The sequence below is a fragment of the Canis aureus genome, chromosome 18 (genome assembly GCF_053574225.1).
Source record: "Canis aureus isolate CA01 chromosome 18, VMU_Caureus_v.1.0, whole genome shotgun sequence".
Taxonomy (NCBI): Eukaryota; Metazoa; Chordata; class Mammalia; order Carnivora; family Canidae; genus Canis; species Canis aureus.
In genome coordinates this window covers 16,409,725-16,430,574 of record NC_135628.1, presented here as the reverse complement: position 1 = coordinate 16,430,574, position 20,850 = coordinate 16,409,725, and the positions used below count along the sequence as shown (strand labels likewise).

At 39.6% G+C, this 20,850-nt stretch overlaps 1 protein-coding gene and 1 pseudogene across 4 annotated transcripts in view; both read right to left on the bottom strand.

Moving 5' to 3' along the window:
* Positions 1 to 20,850, bottom strand: part of PDE1C (phosphodiesterase 1C) — a 482,957-nt gene that overhangs the window by 337,820 nt on the left and 124,287 nt on the right. The window lies entirely within an intron of this gene.
* On the bottom strand, positions 3,562 to 4,133 carry LOC144288276 (ATP synthase peripheral stalk subunit d, mitochondrial pseudogene; annotated as a pseudogene).

Genomic DNA, 20,850 nt, shown 5'->3' with positions numbered 1-20,850 from the left:
GATTCATGATAAGGTATCTTCCTGGGTCTGTCTTCTCTTCCTCCTAATTGCCATTGCCCAAGTTCAGCTTCTTCTTGTCTCTAAACCATAGACACTACCTTCTAAATTGTTTAACATTCTTCCCTTCATTCGTTCAACAATTCTTTATTTAGCACTCCCAGGCATTGTTGTAGACAGTGGAGACAGCAGTGAACAAGACAGACATGGACCCCAACTTCATGGAGTTTATAGTAGGGGGAGACAGACAAAGAAGTTTCAGTGATTCTGAAGATAGACATCATAGAAATCAACTAATGTAAAGAACAGAGAAAAATACTGAAAAAAATTAAAAGAGCCTTGGGGACCTGTGGGAAATTTCAAAAGGTCTCCCATAAAAGTAGTTGGAGTCCTAGGAGAAGAGAAAGAAATTGGGCCAGAAGAAAATAATAGAAAGTGGCCAGAACTTCCCAAATTTAATAAAATACTATAGATTAAAAATCTATAGATTAAGGAGCTCCAGTGGCAAAAATCTGTTAGAGCATGCAGTACTTACACATAGTGCAACCAGAAAAATATACAGATTCAGAAATAACACATTCAGGAAAACCACATCTAGGTACATCATAGTCTAAGTGTTAAAAGATAAAGACCTGGAACAGATAAAATCACCTAAAGAAAGGACAGAGAAGAAGATGAAAACTAAGCCACAGGATTCTCTAAAACAGAGATGTCAAGTAGAAGATAAAGAGCCAGGATATAAAACAGAAAAAAAATGGCCAATGAGGTATTAAAAGAAAAACAAAAACCAAACCAGAGGAATGTGGTGATCACACGAGCCAGGAGTAAAGGTGTTTTGAGAAGGAAATGATTAACTGTGCAGCACGGTAGCATGGACCAAGCGTGATGAAGGCAAAGAACTAGCAATCACATCTGGCAACATGGGAATCAGTGAACACCGAGACAAGAGCAGTCCCAATGAAAAGGTTAGAGGAAAAAGTGCAAGAGCCTAAAGAGGTTGAGGAAAGAAAGGAAGGCAAGAAGAGAGGCAAGGACTACATTCTTCACTCTGATAAGAGAGAACTTCTAAATTGCAAAATTCATTATGCTTTACTCCTAAGTAAAACCATACAGCAGACCTTAACACAGAGACCTAAACATCCTCAAAAAAGAATAAGAAGGAGGAGGAGGAGAGTAGTAGTAGTTCACAGCAGATTAAGGGTCTTGAGTATTGCTTCCCAACATACCAATCTACAAGGCACACTAAAACATCAAGGGAAATGTGATGCAACGTGGAAAATTTGTTCCCAGAACTCCTCTCATAGCAATTGTTGGAAAGAATAGTTTGAAAAACTTGTAATAATGATGATAAAAACTGAAACATCTCAAGGGAGGTTCTGAAGACAGTACAGTCCTCTGTGGTTAACCCCAATAACTACCCTAATTCATTCATTTATTTTTGCTTCCTCTGTTCCCAGAAGTGTCCACCATATAGTAAATGCCCAAAAATATTTGCTGAAAGAATGAATTGGTTCAAAATAACCCTATGTCACTTCTCCCTTGGATTTTATATCTTACTTATCAAAGGGCTCTTTCTGACAAAAATGTATATTTAGTTACAAAGAGAGAGGAGCCAAAACAAGCATGTAGCAATAGCTGCAAGGCCAAAGTTGCTGAAATGTTGATCCATGTTGACATAGCTTTTGCTCAGTTCCTTGCATCTAGGATAAATATATGCTACATTCACAATATGCATGTAGAAATATTTAATCATGATGTTGTACACCTGATACTAATGTAAGGATATATGCCAATTGTATCTCAACTTAAAAATAAATCTCTACTGAATCATAATTAAACAGAGGAAGTATCTGGGCCTAAGAGAATCTAAAATGGCTGTGCCTCCTTCTTCAAAAAAGTTACCTTTATGTGAAAAAGATGTGCAAAGTTTACTTGTTTAATTGGAAGTAGTTTGGTGTTGTGTATTTAGCAATCCTTAATAGAAAAGAAGGAAGCAATTACACCCAGAAGACTTTCCTTTTAAACCCCACATTTATAAAGCACTGTATTTTCTTCATGTAGTTCACCCTAACAGAATCATGTAACCATTCATTCATTCATTCATTCATTCATTCATTCATTTTATTCCTGTATATAGTAATCCAGGATGCAGCATAAGAATATCATAGTATTTTTATAAAGTAAGAGTCTGGTTCAATAAAGACCCTACAAAATACTAAACACAATACGTATTGTGAAGGGAAGTTTGCTTCCAGAAAGCAGCTTTCATACTGCAAGCAAAGATGCATAGCAAGCAATCCAGCTATCTAAAAATAGACCAGGGTCCACCTCCAGCCCTTGCACTTTCCATCTTCACTTTCCATTAGGAAAAACGTCAGCATCACCTGGTTCTTCAAGGACCGTGCAATTGCAGCACCCTTTGAGCCCATGTTCCACTTTCTGGGCAACACAATCAAATTAATCCCTGTCACATGCTTTGCTTGGGTGTCACCATTATTAAAAAGCAATGTGAAGACTGCCTGGAAAAAAGCTGATTAGCAACCACAGTTAACTAAAGGCTCTAAAATTGAATAATCAACTAAGTGAGGGATAGACTCATTGCCAGCTGTTGTATCTCCTCTGGCCCCTGGAGAAGAAGCAGACAGGGGGTGACCAAGGCTGTTCATCATCAGATTAAATAATGAAAAGAGCTAATAATCATTCTCCACTTCAATATTTGTTATGCAATTCACTCGACCTATTATTCAGGTTTTGTCTACATCGGTTGAAAGAATGTTGGAAACGACATTAACAGGGAATACATTAGGGCAGAGTTATCTGTCCATTCAACTCAAAATCTCCTACTCATACTCTCCACTCCCTTTGACATCATCCCAGCATGCAAACGGCAATGGTTACTTACAATAAATAAGATGCTTGTATCAATCCATAAGTGTTTATATTTCATGGATCAAAGAAATGCTATTATAATTTATATGCCTCTTTATTTTTTAAAAAGATTTTATTTATTCATTTGGCAGAGAGAGAGCTCCAGAGAACACAAGCAGGGGTAATGACAGAGGGAGAGGGAGAAGCAGACTCTCCACTGAGCAGGGAGCTTGATGCAGGGCTTGATCCCAGGACCTTGGGATCATGACCTGAGCCAAAGGTAGATGCTTAACTGACTGAGCCACCCAGGTGCCCTATATGCCTTTTTATATAATCATAATTTAGCACACCTTTCATGTCAAGATCCCCAAGCCCCTCAATGATTACTTATGAATTGAATTACGAATTTTGTATTTCACAACTTCCTATGAGAGTTTAGTTAGCATGGTCACTTTTAAATATCTCTGGCAAAGGAGAAAGATATTAACTAAAAAGATACTAACTAAAAAGATACTAACTAAAAAGGTAGCCAGGGATAATATAAATAGCAATAAATTTTGAAAAAAAAAAGTTCTGGGTTCAAATTTTAGTTTTATAATTATTTGAAACACATATCGTAGATGTTCAGTGAGAGTTTTATTGAGCCAAATACTTATTTTATTTTATTTTTATTTATTTATTTTTTTTCCGTATCATTATTTTTAATGTCCAACGTTTATAATATGAGGGCCGGGGCTTTCTCCTCATCTCAAGTTTATAAATTTTCAATTGGCTTGTGAGGCCAATAGGGATACTTCTTCTTGTCTAATTTGGTTTCTGGGAAGACTTCATTCAGGTCCTCAATGGTCATCTGATCAAATGGAATTATGTTCTTCATCTTCTCCAGCTCTTTTACATATTCTTCAATCCTGGCCTTTGAGCGAGACAAAAACTCAGTACAGCTTTTCACATCTTCTTTTTCCTCAGCGTCCACCTGGACAGTGTATTTATTCTCTGGCACAGGAATCTTCAGGGCATTAAACTTCTTGAAGTCATCTACCAAGCCAGCCTTTGCCACATTGGCCTTGTAGTAAGCCCAGTCGATAGCAGGTGGTTTCTCAGGAAGAGTAGCCAGCCTGGAGGTAAGCATGTCATTCCAGGATTTCAGGGAGATGGCAATGGCCTTCTGGTTTCGGGGTATGATCTCCCCAAAAGCTACCCAGTCAATGGTTTTTAGAGCAAGTTTTCGCCTGGCCATCTTGAGATCCTTCACCGACCCCGGCGGCCCACAGTCCACAGCCCAAATACTTATTTTATTTAAAAAAAAAAATTAACCTTCAACTAATGTACCACATTGCACAGTAGTAATCTACTCTCTTTCCTTGTCTAAAAATGAGGATAATATAATAACTTACATGGATTTGTTGTGAAATTAAATGGAATAACAAATATGAAAGGGATATTCCAATATAAGGTACTATTATTAATAATACTAGCAGATAATTAAATCAACAGATTGTCCAAACTCATTTGGACCAATGTTTTCCCTCCGAACCTTTACCCAAGACACTGACAAGCTCCAATTTTTCACTATTTGATTTTAATCAACTCTCTTTTCCCCATCTTCTGGTTGATGTCAACAACTGGGAAATGCAGAGTGCTGCACAGACCAAGCCAAGAGAGAAAATGATAAAGCCAGAGATTATCATTCCCAGAATGCCCAAGAGTTGAGGTTTGTGGGCATAAATGAGTAGGCACAAAACATATTAAATACTAATCAATTAAAACTCATATTGCAAATGTAGGCACATTGAAAATCATTAATTCCAATTTATATAGATCAACTGACAACTTATGATAAGAATTTCTAAATGTTGACCCATAAATCATTTTTATTTGTTCTATTTTTCAACCAATCAATTTACCATCAAATTACTAAATCCATACATTGACATCAGTAGTCCTGAGTCTCTTACTCCTTCAGAATTTTAAAAGTGGAAAAATCTGAAGAACCGTAAGGCTTTCTACAGTGATGGCAATGTCATATAATTTATGCTGTCCAATATAATATCTACTAGCTACATGTGGCTATTAAACATTTGAAATGTGCCTAGTGCAAATAAGGAGGTAAATTTGTAATTTTACTTAATTTCTTTTTTTTAAAAAGGTTTTACTTATTTATTTATGAGAGACACAGACAGAGAGGCAGAGACATAGGCAGAGGGAGAAGCAGGCTCCATGCAGGGAGCCTGATGTGGGACTCAATCCCCGGTCTCCAGGATCACGCCCTGAGCCAAAGGCAAGCTCAACCACTGATCCACCCAGGCATCCCTGTAATTTTACTTAATTTCAATTAATTTTGATGTAAACAATCACTTTAAGATACAGCTCTGTGGTTGGTGCTCCAGAAGCCATTCAGCCTGCTTCAGGGAGAGACTCAAGACTTCAAGATGAGGGAATAACCATTCTTTAGATATGCATCAGAGAGATTCCTGTCAAGTCTGATATTCTACAGCACTAAAGAAGGAACCAAATGGTCAATTTAAAGGGAAGAAGAAAAATAACTAACTAACTAACTAAATAAATAAATAAATAAATAGCTATCTACATCTTTATCAATAATAGCAATTACCAGCCTCATGAATTATCTCAGTAACCTTGGGAACCCTGGATGGCGCAGCGGTTTAGCGCCTGCCTTTGGCCCAGGGCGTGATCCTGGAGACTGGGATCGAGTCCCACATCGGGCTCCCGGTGCATGGAGCTTGCTTCTCCCTCTGCCTATGTCTCTGCTTCTCTCTCTCTCTCTCTCTCTCTCTGTGTGTGTGACTATCATAAATAAATAAAAATTAAAAAAAATAAAATATCTCAGTAACCTTGTTTGCTGAATCTGCTAAAGTTTTGACATATTCATATGTTCCTCCTTCTCAACAGAATCTAGATTTGTTTTTTCAGGTAAAAATGTGGTTATATTGCGTTAGAACCAGCTTTTGCTTCAGGAGGGGCAGACCTAACTGGTCTAAGCCAATTATACTGGCCCAGAAGTGGATTAGGGCAGCCCACAATTTAGACACAAATCTGTGATATAATTCTAATCAACTCCGTTGATACGAAGATTAGTCGACTGGGATATGAAGGGTGGGTATGGGGTTGCTTTTGAAAATGGTTTCTCGCCCTTAAGACACTGGAAGAGGCTCATCATGTTCCTCTGAGGTTTGCCATCTATTAATGTGATGCCTGGAACTTCAGCTGCCACATTATGACTGTGATGGGAGCTGCTCTGAGGATTAACACATCCTGCTGAGGATGACAGAGCAGAGAGATGGAAAGAATCTGGGCTTGTGATGACAATATTGAGCATGTGAATGAACAAATCCTGCAGCAATCCTACTTTGGCTCTTCTATTTTTATATTACGTAAAATAACATATTTTTTTAATTCTTTGGTCACTTTGGGTTGGATTTTCTGTTACTTACACCAAAAGCATTCTGACACAACCTCCATTTGTTAAGTACCAGGTAGGTATCTAATAGACATTATCTCATTTAATCCTTGTAACAATCATCCAAAGAAAATTTCATTAATTCCATTTTGCAGCTGAGAAATCTGAGGCTCAAGAGAGATGAAGTTGCAAAGGTCACCTGACTAATGAAGTGGCATGGGGACTGAAACTCAGGGTTGCCTAATACCAAAACCCCCATAATTCCCTTCCAGCCCCTGTCTCTCAGAACTGCATGTCCCTCCAAGGTCGTGCATTAGCAGATAAGTCTTAAAATGGCCTCACTCTATTAACTAAGTTGCATTACTTTTTCACATCATCTGTAGATCCTCACATGTAGAATAAAGTGATCTGCCTAAATGATCTCACCCAACTATGATTATAAATGGAAAACAATTAGAGCTGTGATTCATTTCAATTTTTATTTCAAAAGTATTCCCTTCATACTTTTCCTGACAGCTGAGAAAGCAGGCTTTGAAGCCAGAAACTCCACCTCCATCAGATATTATACAGGTTCATCTCTAACATGCTTGATGCTGTTAGCTGCCCAGGTGGGGCATGACTGTGGCTGTTACAGCAGCAAAATGCACCTTCTTGCCCAACTCCCTAGCCAACTAACAGAGCACCTCAACACCTTGGCCTGCCATAAAGGTTGGGAGTAATTTTGAAAAGCCTAGATGCCTCACCACTTTACCCAAGAGTAAGGATATGCATTCATGAATAATGAAGGCCGTGAGTGAGTCAGGCAGCATTATGCAGTTATTAGCCAACTCCAAGGTGTGCTACTTCACAGAATGATTATATGCTAATAGGTTCATTTGCTTGCTTTGTTTTGATTCCTTGGGATGGACCCTTTCTCTTACCCGTGGAATAAAAATTTGCAAGGCTCTTCATTTAGTTGTCAGGGAGATAGCTTTTGAGACCCTGATTTACGTCCGCCATTGAGATTCAAATCTATTTAGGGACTTTGAAAGCATTTAAGTGAGAAAGCATAAGAATAGGATGCTCCAAATAATATTAAGTAGATACTCTTCCTTTCTGGAAGTGGAGCTTAATCCCATCCCCCTTGAGTATGGGATGGACTTAGTGACCTGTATCCAATGAATAACAGTATGGAAAGGAGAAAATAGTAACTTTACAGTGAAAAAAAATCTGGCAAGTACTACCTTAAACAAGTGGTTGGGTTTATCATAATGAATGATATCCTGTATCCCCAGATATTATGCGATGAAGAGAGAACTTCACCTCTATGGTTTTCCTGCCCATAACCTACAACCCCAACTTCCAACTTAATCATTAAAAAAACATCAAACAAACCCAAATTGAGGGACATTCTACACAATACCTGACCAATATTCTTCAAAACTGTCAAAGTCATCCAAATCAAAGAAAGACAAAAATTGCTACAGACCAGAAAAGACTTAAGAAGACATGAAAACCAAATGCAATGCAGTACCCTAGATGGGATTCTGAGCCAGAAAAAAAAAAAAAAAAAAAAAGACGTTGGGAGAAAAACTGGCAAAATCCAAATGAAGTTTGGAGTTCAGTTAAAAGAAATGTACCTATGCTAGTTTCTTAGTTTTGACAAAAGTACCACAGAAATGTAAGATTAGGGGAAACCAAGTCAAGCGGTATATGGAGACACTCAGTATCATATTTGTAACTCTTCTGTAAATTCAAAATTATTCCCAAATAAAAAGTTTATATAACACCTCTCCAATCCCCTCCCCTTGCCAAAAAAATAATAAAAGGAAATAGAATAGCTTCCTTCTTTACCCCTCACCCCAGAACATACACATGTCCATCCTTGACTCTGTACATTTAGGCCTTTTACAATTGGGTTTTCAGTGAGAATGAAAAATAAGTTAAGAGAAAGCAAATAGGAAAAACAAAATTTTAAGATTTTATTTATTTGAGAGAGAGAGAACATAAGCAGGGGGATGGACAAAGGGAGAATCGGGCTCCCTGCTGATCAGGGAGCTCCAACGGGACTCAGGGCTCCATCCCAGGATTTTAGGATTATAATCTGAGCCAAAGGCAGACACTTAACTGACTGAGCCACCCAGGTGCCCTAAGAAAATAGGAAAATTTTAGATCATAAGCAGGAGAAATATAGAAAGATCTAGAAGGAAAAAAAAATGTCAACTGTACTTCAATTTTTTTTTAACAAAAGGAGGAGGTGGAAGAGGGATAGAAATAGAGGGAAAGGTCAAAAAGGGTAAGGCACTCCAGGTTTTGTCCCTAAGGACAAAACTCAGGAGCAAGGAAGCAAAATTAAAAGAGCAAAAAGCAGTATATACAGTGCTGCCCACACACAGGTCCTCGGGATGTCAATCTCACTGATGTCTGATATGTTCAGGGTACTGTATTCAGAACTGCCACAGGGTGTGGAAATGATGAGACAAAGTTCTCCAGTAAAGAGGCAGCAGTGACTGGCCAGAGGCTCACCAATCGCATCTTCTCTTCCAGGGTCCACAGAAAAAAACTGCATTTCCCAGACATCCTTGCTTTTAGACTGGTGCCATATGACACACTTCTGGTCAGTGGCACGTAGGTAGAAATAACACACACCACTTCCCACTCTAGCCTCTAAAATATTTCATATTATCTACCATCGTGTCTCTTTCTCTCTTGCTCTCTACAAACAGGCAGTTGGAAGCTAAGGCCTCTGAAATGGCAAAGCTACTTCTGAAGATGCCCAGATTCCTGAGTCTCTGATTGGAAGTAGCCAGACAAAAGATGCTCAAACTGCAAAGGATGGTGGCCAAATGAGAAATAGAGTTTCATTGGGTCAAGCTGCTGAAATTTGAGGTTTGTAGGTTACATAGCAGCCAGACTATCCTAATACAGAATATATATAAATGACTCTACTGACCAAAACATTTTAGAGCAGCTCGGAATGTGGAAAGGGGAAAAGCTGCTATTACTCTGTTGCTCCAAAGGATGGGGGTGGTTGTAGAGCTGGGAACTGAATATTCCAGGTGAAGAGATGTCCCTAAGAGAGCTATCAAAACAGAAAACAGCAAGGCATGGTCAAGAGCAGACTGGCATACGCATCACTTTATCTGGAATACTACAGGGAAGGAAGGAATTGCTGGGAAATGAGTCTGTGAAAGAAAAGTCCAGGCCATACTATAGCAAATCCTAAGTGACATTTTAAACAGCTATCTTAGGTACTTAAGGCTTTTTTTTAAAGAGTTTATTTATTTATTTGATAGAGAGTGAGAGAGAGCATAAGCAGTGAGGAGCAGCAGAGGGAGAGGGAGAAGCTGCTGAGCAGGGAGCCTGATGCAGGGCTGAGTCCTGGGACCCTGGGATCATGACCTGAGCTGAGGGCAGACTCTTAACCAACTGAGCCACCCAGGCACGCCAGTGGATCTACAGGGTCATTTTAACCTGACATACGGAATGAACTATGTGTGAGAAGACTATAGGAGTAGTCCAGTGGGGACATCCTGAACTAGGGGACAGTCAGAAGGGAAGAGTCTTTAGAGACCTTCCAGAAGCTACCATCCCATCAGCTGGTAGGACTTTGCAGCTGTGCAGGACATAGTATCACTGGCCATGACTTTATGTAACTTAGAAAGAATCATCACTTCATTCTCTTCTTGCCACCCCCATGTGCTATGCTAAAACCCTCCCATCCACAGGCTACCATATATTTTGCAGCTGTCAAGTACAAACAGTTCCCAGAAAAAGAGATTAAATAGGTTTAACTTGTTATTCAACAACTTGTTCCCATCTTCCTTTACCCACAGCTCAAGCCCAAGGCTCACATTGCAAACGGTAAAATGCGCTTTTTTTCTTTTCTCTCTTTATTTCTTCCTTTTCAGTTTTTCTCTTTTTATACTAAATTCGGATCAACAAATATTTGTTGAAATATTCACAAAAGCTGTGAAAAAAACTGTTAGGAATATAAATTTAAATAATAAAGTATTTGAAAATAAGTATCCCACAGTAAGGAGTCAGAAATTCCAACACACATGTAGCTAACCAAAGATGTAGTGCAATGACATGTGTGACCTTGAACTATAGGAACACAAGGAGAAGACTCATCCTGCCCAGGTAGGATGGAAAGGAAGTGAGGATATCTGACCTGGCCCTGGACAGATACATAGAATACTACTGGGTTGAGGGGTACCTGGCCAGATAATTAAGAGTTCAACTCTGGATTTCAGCTCAGGTCATGATCTCAGAGTTGTGAGATCAAGCCCCGCATCAGGCTCCATGCTCAGCATGTCGTCTGCCTGAGATTCTCTCTCTTCCTCTCCCTCTGCCCCTCCCCCTCACTCATGTTCCCTCTATAAATAAATAAATACAAAAATAAATAAAATCTTCAAAAAAGAGAGAGAGAGGAAGAGACAGACACAGTACTAGCCCTTAAAACCAAGCTTTATCTAGCTTCAAATGTACCCTGGGGCTCAAACGATGCTACTAAAAATTTGTGTCCACCTATCTCTCGGTGCTCCTCTGTTCCGCGTCAGCTTCATACTGAGGTAGGCTTTACCCTATGGGGGCTACATCACCCCTGGGAAGACCAGACACCTCCTACCAGCTCAGCACCAGTTTCACAATAGTTCCTGCAAAACCACAGGTTGGTTCTGATTGACACAGCTAGAGGCATCCTCCCATCTCTAATCCTGTATTTTCACCAGCCAGGCCTGGGATATAAGACCCAATCCAGAAGGTTGAAGGTGAAGCAGCCCCAGCCAAGCTGTGTGGGCTCAAAGTAGACAGAGTTTCCCCAAACGGAGCCAGGATGCTGCTCCCACCAGAAGAAAGAACATACGCTGGGTAGGAAACAAATGTCGTACAACTGATGTGGCTAGAGCATAGCATAGAGGGTGGGAAGACAGGAATGATGAGGTGTTGGGAGGGAAAAATCAAAACAAAATCAGGACCATATCGTGGATCCTATTTTGGATATGCAAAGGAATGTGGATTTTATTCTTCAGGCTACTTTTTCTCCCACAACATAAATGATGAATGACACCATCTGCAGGCATATCCGGGGGTTATTTGTGATTTTTTTCCATGCATTAGCTCTAATTCCACCCTTATTCTCTCACGCTAGACAGCAATGATACAGTGAACCTTGCTCTAATTGGTTTTTAAAGAGTAAAACGAAAAGAGAATAAATTATTCACAGACTTCTGCTCTCTAATTATTAGTACTAACAAATTACTTTGATTCAACAATGTCTCCCAGTGCCTCAGTTGAGCACAGATGTTGAAGGCAATGAGGAGCCACTGAAGGTTTTTAAATGTAGGATGGATTAGATGAGGAGATTCTAAAGGCAGACAGGCCGGTTGGGAGGCTATTATGATAGAAAGGTGAGAGGTGCCAAGGACTTGAGCCAAACTAATAGCTGGAGAGAATGGCAAAGGAGAAACTAATTACAGGGGTACTGCGCAGGATGTCACTACTCACTGAATGGAGAACACCAAAGCAATGCTTCAGATTTGCCTGACAGCTCCCAAACCATGCATTTTCACCCCCTCCCCACCCTAACTCTTTCACTTGCCCGCCAGCTAGTACATACACACTTAACACAGAAGATGACTGGGGCAGATGTGGGGACTCCTGTCTAAGCAAAGTTCTTACAGGTTTGAAGGAGTGGGTTTTTTTTCATAACTGCTTCTTGATTGTAATTTAAAATATAATAGGGATGCCTGGATGGCTCAGTGGTTGAGCATCTCCTTTTGGCTCAGATCATGATCCCAGGGTCCTGGAACTGAGTGCCACATCAGGCTCCCCACAGGGAGCCTGCTTCTCCCTCCCCCTGCCTATGTTTCTGCCTCTCTCTCTTTCTCTCTGTGTCTCTCATGAATAAATAAGAAAAAATCTTTAAATATATATAATAAATAATAACATAATAAATGTTGGTGATTTTAGGTGGTTATGAATGGTTGTGTGGGCATTAATTATAGCCATAATCACAATTGTTAATTATTATAAAAATATTTATTAACTGTTCAAAATAGTGCCTTAAGGTTTAATAGCACTATATCACTCTACACATTCATTTATCTCCATTTACTTTGTTTTCACAATAATTCTGAAACAGATTAGTGGCAGAGGAAAGGTTGAAACTGCAGGTTTCTTGGCACCTAGGACCATGATTTTTCTACTTCATTTTGGTACTCACTATTTTCAGTAAAAATTAATAAATATAAACTGTATCCCCAATCTGAGAACTGGATTATCATTTGGCTTTTAGGTTTTTAGTTATTCAGATTTTCCCGAGGAGAAGATTTAAATAGGGAGAAATGAAAATGTGTAGGTAGTTTAGGGGAAGTAGAAAAAGCTCCCAAAACAGTTCAGTTGGTTATATCAGGAGGTTCTCATGGGGTTGCCATTGGCATCTGGGGCAAAACAATGCTTCCTTGTATTGGACTGTCTTTTGCATTTTAGGATCTTAAAATCTTCCCCTACCCCCACCTCTAGGGTTTGCAGCAACGGAAATTCCCACTTGTGTTTTCTATCGCCCTCTGGGGGATTAGGATGATACTGCAGGATATCTGGGCCTAGCCTGGGCATGGAAAGTCTTTGAACCTACCAGACTTCAAATAAGGCAGAGCTAAAGCTAACGGCAGTTAAAAGGAAGAAAAAAAAAAAAAAAAAGATAAGCCATTATACTTCCTAATACCAGGCTCCAAACTCTCTGACCACTATTCCTTTGCGAAAGCTACTTCCTTTCACTGGAACTTGCTATACCCTCACAAAAACTAACCGTAAAGCTATATATCTTGTCTTCAATTCTCAGTCAAATTACAAATTCTGTTCCAAGAAGCCCTGCTGACCCCCCTGCCAGTGGAATGATTCATCATGTCCCAACCCCAGAATTCCCATAGCAATGGCCCCTCTGTGCCGTCTGCACTAGATTTCATACCGTGATCATGTATCTCTTTACCCACTTCAGCGCTGCCAGTAGAAATATGCCACAAGCTACTTATCTAATTTTCCAATAGCCACATTTAAGGTAAAAGTAGGTAAATTAATAATATGTCTTAACCTAAAGTATTTAAAATATTATAACATATAAGCAATATTGAAATTATTAATATTTTATCTTTTGTATATATATTAAGTCTAGAAATCAGGCATAATTTACTCTTGTAGCATATCTCAATATGGAAGCTAACGACTCATTGGAAATACTTGTTAGCATTTAGATTTTATTAAATGTACAGTTGAAAATGTAGATTCACATACGCAAGCTGTTCTAGATATAACTCAATAGAATAGTTTTCCATAACTGAAGTGATCTCAGTTTTAAAGCTTATATTTAAATGATTAAAAGTAAATAAAATTTAAAAAGCTGTTGCTTGGTGGCACTAGCCACATGTAGTAAATGGCTATCATACAGGACAACCCAGCTGTCTCCACTACTAGATTTAAAACTTCTCAAGGGCTTACAGGACCTTATTCACCACTGTATGCTCAGTACCCAGGTCATTGCCTTGTGCGTAGTAGTTACTCAAAAAGTGTTTTGAATGAATGAATGAATGAATGAATGAATTGCTCATCTTAGTCTCACCATAAGTATCCAACAGAACAGTCTATATATGTGATAATAATTGTACCTTTCATTTACATAATGCTAAACAGTTTACTAAGCTCATCATCTATTCATCTTCACAATACCCACTGAGAAAGATATCATTTCTACTTTTCAGGTGGGAAACAAAAATACAAGTTTCAGAAAGCTCAGTTGCTGCGTGTAAGGTCGCTAGTAAAGGGCAGGGCCAGATTTCAAACCTAGATTTTCTGAATCCCAGTTAAAGTTCCTTCAACTGACTCACAGCTGCTCTTCAGTGATCAACAAATGTATGTGGAATTGAATTAAATACTTCAGAGCACACAAAATATGCTGAGTACAGCTGAGAAAGGATTTCCTGCAGTGTCCTCTATCAATATACAACATGAATATCAACATTACATAAATTCTATGCATCAATTAAATAAAGGGTCAAGGCAAAACATTCTAAGACCAAAGAGATTACAGTTAATACCTGTTTGATAATACAATGCTGAGTGAAGGAAGGTTGGAACGGTATCCAAAGAAGAACAATACTATTAACCAGAGCACCTCTGATCACAAACACAGTGCTCATCTGGGGAACTCCACAAATTCTGCCTAGGATACAAGGATCTAACCAAGTAAATTACCCTAGAGCTATTAAAATCTATTTATGAAAAGACGTCTGTCACTGACTTGCTTATATTATATTTGCAAAAACAGTGGGAAAACTTCAGTATCCAAGGATCAACAAATGGTTGGCTAAACTATGGTATATCCACTAAATGAGAAAGTTCTTTGATGTTTATGAAAGTTTAGATGTGGGGAAATGTTGGGTGGGTTTATACCTTTAAATTTTAGAATATGAAACTGTGTGATTAAAGAGAAATTAAACACATCCGTAGAGGAAATGAATCAAATTTTAACAAATATGAAAAGAAGAACTATGGGTGATATTTTCCCCTTTCCCTTTTCTACGAATATGCATCACTTTTAAATATATATATATTATAAATATATATATTATAAATATAAATATAAATATAAATATATATATATATATATTTAAAACTTCCTTTAAACAAATAAACAGGCAAATACAGCTCATGTCTCCCCTACCCACTCCCCAGCATGGATAATGGAAGCCCAAGTAAAGGAAAAGCTTCTCTTACTTTCTGTCTAGAAAATGAGCTTCCACTCATAATCAAGGAGATAATCCTTTTCTCTGAGTTGTTGATCTAAGCTACTGGGTGGGTCAAGAACTATCATCACCCCTTGGAAGGATGTGGCAACTGCTCAGCAACAGTCTAGCTCAATGCCCAAGGCCACACAGCTTTGTAGAACCGAGTCCAGGCAACAGATACAACTCAACTGCCACAGCAAAGCTGCTCATATTCCCAAAGTGCCCTGGCTGACTTCCAGTAGACACACTTCACACTGGGCCACATCAATGTGGGGTCACCTTACACGCTTGTATAATCGCCACCCAGCTCTGGGAGATGTTGTTCACACTATTCTAAGAGTCAGCCACATTAAGTCCTCAGTGATAAAGAGCCTGAAATAGGAAATGTCCTTGGAGCAAGCCAGGGGCTGGCAAAGACAACTCCCAAACTCTCCAAAACTCCCAGGCTCCCCTCCTGCCTTGCCTGTGAAATTGACCACCTTTGTTCTAAAGTCAGTGGGATTTCCCAAGGATAAATAAAGGCTAAAATACAGAAAGATCCCTACCATAATAACAAAAATCTCACACCTTACTGATGGTCATCCAAAAGGGCAGGCAGAACCATTCAAACTCACTTGGTTGCACAGGTGTATACAAATGTCAAATTCATCTATTTGGTTACTTAAATATGTACAGTTTTTTTTCTATCCCAATTATAGCTTAATAAAGCTGTTTGTAAAAGTATAGTGATTTACCTTTATATTTCCCCCACTAAACTCTAAGTTCCCTGAAGGCAAGAACTTTCATGAGGTCTTTCCTAGGTACATGTCATCTTTTCTCCTTTGCCCCCAACTCCTTACCCTAAGAACAATATATGAGTCCATTGTTTGTGCTCCAGCTTCCCGCTAGGGAGTCAAGTCAAGTGGGAAGTGCAAAGGCTCTGGGGTCTCGGCCCTGCTCTTTCTCAGATGCGTGCCCACAGGCAAATCATTTACTTTTTCTGAACGTTACTTTGCTAATACATACAGGAGGCATAATATTGATATCTACTAGGAGCGGAACAAAGAGTGACTATATTACTCCCATGAAGAGTATGTTAGCAAAAGATACAGAAACTGTCAGCGTAGGCACCATACGGCTTTAATGAAAGGGCAGGCTACCTTGAGAATAATAATAATACTCAATTCCAAGCTGTGAAAAATGAGCACTGTCACACTCAATCTAAGGGGTTCAGTGTTGACGGGAATGGCTGGAAGAAGCCCCATCAGAAGAGGCTACTCAGGGCTCTTTGGCGATGTGGTTTTGTGAACCAATTTGCCCTTTGAGTCGGTGTTTCCACTTCTAGATATCTACCCTTAGGATTCAGCTTAATATATGGCAATATCTAGATGCACAAAGATTTTTATCATAGCTTTCTTTCCAAGAATGAAAAACTGGTAACAACCCAACTGCCCAACACACACTCACATATACATATTATGTGGCAACATAGAAAAATGCTTAAGATAAAATGTTCAGTGAAAAAAAAAACAGGATACAAAATTATATCCACATCATAATTACAACTATAAGTATAAGGCATAGATAGAAAGACTTCAGGAAGGATGCCAAAATGATAGCATGGATTAGAGTCAGGATTTTTTTTTCTTTTACCATTTATCAAATGTTCTACAAGGTAAGTATATTATTTTTATGACAAAATTTCCTTTTGGAAAGATGAAGAAAGGAGGGCCTGGTGACTAAGAAAGTGAAGCAATGTCTCAAAGTCAGTTTATCCTGAAGGTGGTGAAAACATGTCAGCCACCGAAATAGTGAGTAAAAATAGTCCGTGCCTAGCAGGCTTCTGAAAACTTCCACATATCACATTCCCAAAAGAAAACATGCAACTCGCCTGCATTCTGTTGAATTGGCTTTTGGAGAAAGACAACACAAGGAACATTTGGTGACACTTCAGTTATCGAAAATGGCATGGACATATGGCATCTCGGAGGGTGGGAGAGCTCATTCTGTGATCATTCCAAAACGCTAGACGCCTGTTCCAGATACACACTGTAGGAAGAGAGCAAAGTCTGTATCTGGTGACTATGGTCAGGAAAGGCCTTAATGGCCATTGGAAGAATGGTGCCCTGTGGAATGTTTTAATACACCAAGGCAACATGGATGGGGGAGAATGTAGGGGAGGAAGGGAAGACCAAAGCAGGCAGAGCAGTGGTTCTCAGGCTTGCTGAACTCAGCTTAACCAGAGAAGCTTTTAAAACCTACAGCTGCCTGGGCCCCACCCCAGGGAGGCTGGTTTAATCACTTGTGACTATCTTGTGCAGCCTGGATTAAGAACCACTGAAATAGAAGGTAGATAATAAATCTGAAGAGAATAGAGACCACTGGGTATGGTAAAAGGCAAGGTTTTCAACTGGGAGAAGATGAAATTACAGCATGGAGGGAATCCACTTGTGGTTGCTGGTGATGCACTGATTTTGTTCAATAAGTTAGAAAAAGGGATAGAATTTTAGAATTCATTTGCTCTACTTTCTCTTGGGTAGACACCCCACCTCTCCTCCTCCCCTTCCTCTTCTTCCCTCCTCTCCCTCTTTTTCCCTCCCTTTCCTCCTTCCCTCTCCTCCCCTCCTTCCTACTCCCTCCCTACCTTTTCTCTCCCATATACACACAAAGACAACATACACACACACCTCAATCAGTTCAGCTTAAACCAAATAACAGAATTCCTGGTGATATTTTGTAATCTTTAAAAATATAACTAATAGATATTAAGGACTATATTAAGTTTATTTAACCTGTTTTAAAACAAAATTATTACAGATCCACAATAAATTGCAAAAATAGTACAGAGAATTCCTATGTACCCATCATCCAGCTTCTACCAATGACATCATCATACATAACTACAGTACTTTATCAAAACCAGGAAGTTGACATTGACACAATACAATTCCCCGGATTCTAACCATATTCAGATGTCAGTTTTTGTACTAGATGTTTTTACATATACTTTCTCATTCCACCCTTCCATTATTACTATTTCCATTTTGTAGAAAAGAAAACTAAGGGCAAGAGAAGCAGAGTAACTTTCCTGAGGGGGTAAGTGACACAATTGGGACAGAAATTCAGTTTTGTCTGATTCCAAATCCCAGGTCTACACCACCTTCCTCCACCAGGTCCCCATACTGCACAGAGCACACCACCATAGTTCACGGTCCCTAGAGAGAGAAAGGGCTTTGGTGAGACTGCAGGGAGATGTTGGTGATAGCCTGTAGTAGAGGCCTATGATAGCAAGTGTATAGGCTCATGACCAGGAGAGCAGGAAGTTTTAGGAAGGGTTTTCTAGGTCTCCAATATGAGCAGCTAAAGCTGGATTCACAGGCTGAATAAAGTACTATAGGAGGAAGGGGCAGGCAGAGAATGAAGCCCAAGGCAGCAGGCCAGTTGGTAGTGTAGTGAAAATCCACACTAGGTACTAGGAAATGGCAGGAAATGATGTAAGCAGGCTAATGTTGGCACCTAGCATTGGATCAGAGTAACAGGGAGGCAGGCATGCATGGGGAACCGAACTGGAAAGTAGGTTCACACTAGCCACAAAACCAGAAGACACAGACCCATTCCTCAATGCTAGACTGAGAAAGCAGTGTGGCCTAGTGACTAAAATGTGGGTTCTGGGAGTACCTGGGTAGCTCAGTTGGTTAAACATCTACCTTTGGCTCAGATCACAAACCCAGGGTCCTGGGATCAAGTCCCACACTGCGTCATCAGGCTCTCTCTCCCTCTGCTCCTCCCCCTTCCCACCCCACTTGTGGGGTGCTCTCTCTCTCTCTCTCTCTCTGTCTCACTTTCCCTCTCAAATAAATAAATAATAAAATAATACAAAATGTAGATGCTGAAGCCAAACTGTCTGGCTTTGAATCCCAGACTTACCAACTGGTAGTATGAGCTTGGATTAGTTAACTGTTTCATGCCTTAGTTTCTCCAACTGTGAGCTAGGTTAGCTATTATTAAGCACACTTCTAGAAATGAAAGAGAGGCATAGGGTACCTCAAAGTTCCTAGATGTCAGAACAGCAACTCAGTGCTAAGGGAGATGTGAACATAGCTGTTAAGGTCAAATAAGGTCCATTGCTTCACACAACACAGGGCCTAGAGCAGAGTATACACCTTCCAAGAGCATTAAACAGGAGGCTGAATCATATTATGTACTAATTAGCAAGTACCTGCTGATGCCAGAAACTGTGCTCGTTGCTTAACATGCATAATCTTCCTTGACTCCCTACAGGTATCCCATGAGGAAAAGAATATCTAATCCCGTTAAACAGATGAAGAAACTGATCCTCAGTTTAAGCTGCATGTTCAAGGTCACACAGCAGGCAAGGAGTAAAGCTGGATTAAAAGCAGACCTCAAGTGTTCCCACTATATCTTCCCGATAAGATACAGGCATCTCTTTGGACTGGTGTTTGGTAGAGGCATCAGATACCGGCCAGCAGGAGCAGGAAGCAGAGAGTGGTGCATTATGGTAAAAAGAGATGACAAGGAAAGAACTGGAGATCCTACTTAAAGTCTAGATAATACGTTTGAACTCCTTTCTCTGGCTAAGTAACACCTTTCCCAGCCCACTCCACATGACTCTCTCCACTCTGTAATTTTCCATAGTTCTTGTGGCATCAATAGGTCCATGTAAGGACACTGCCTTCCACCAAGATCAGAAGACTCCAAAGAGCCCCTATCTGCAGGGTAGAGGTTTACGCTCTGGATTTGCCTATATACATCTTCATATTCCAGGTAGAACTTATTTCTGCCCACTAGAGGTAATGCATTTGAGACTGCAAAACAACTCATACTACCCCTCTGTTTGGCCTTTGTGGACTTTCTCTCATAATTAAAGCCCTAGATTCCAGGTGGGATAAAGACACATGGCTTAAGATGAAAGAAGAATTCAGAACCTGTACTGATACTAAAATGTAGAAAGAGAAGGGAAGGGAAAGGTCTTGTCAACAGTCAAATGTCATTTAATCGATGGGAAGGGATGACAGAGTTAGAAGTCACCATTAATTCAGGCAAAAATCATCAAGTGGTGCTAAAACCACTGCATAAATGTTTGTTAGCAAAGAGCTACCTGCACGGGTAACTTATTACTTACTACCCCACAGGCAACGTATTACTTACACAGGGGAAAAAGGTACCTTTATAGTGGAAAATGCTCAAGATTACATCACCAGTAACAGGCACAATTAGCAATCTTCCAGTGGAATGCTACATTGAGGACACAACACCACTTACATAGTATTATCAACATGAACAGCCTGAATCAGACCACAAGGCAACGATCCGACAATTTCTAACTGAGGAACATTCCACAAAACAAAGCATGTGACCTATTTGGTTCAAAATGTTAACGTCATGAAAGACGAAGAAAGGCTGAGAAACTGCTTCAAATTAAAGGAGACGAAGGAGATGTGACAACTCAATGTAATGTGTGCTTCAGGAATGGGTCCTGCGCCAGAAGGAAAGATTGCCATAAAAGACATTATGGGAACATTTGGTGAAACTAGAGAATGGGCTGAGTATTCAGCCTTATGTAGTACTGAATATTCAGTATTATGTAGTAATGGTATTATATTAATGCTAAGCTTCCTGTGTTTTAGTATTCTTCTGTGGCCATGTAAGAAAATGGTCTCAATCCAAAGAAACTGAAGTTGAAGCTGAAAGATCATGATGTCTACAACTTTTGCCAAGAAATTCAGAAAAAAAAGATAGATTATGATATAAGATGGGATGAGATGGGATAGATAATCAATAGCAAGTAAGCGAATGCGACTCTAA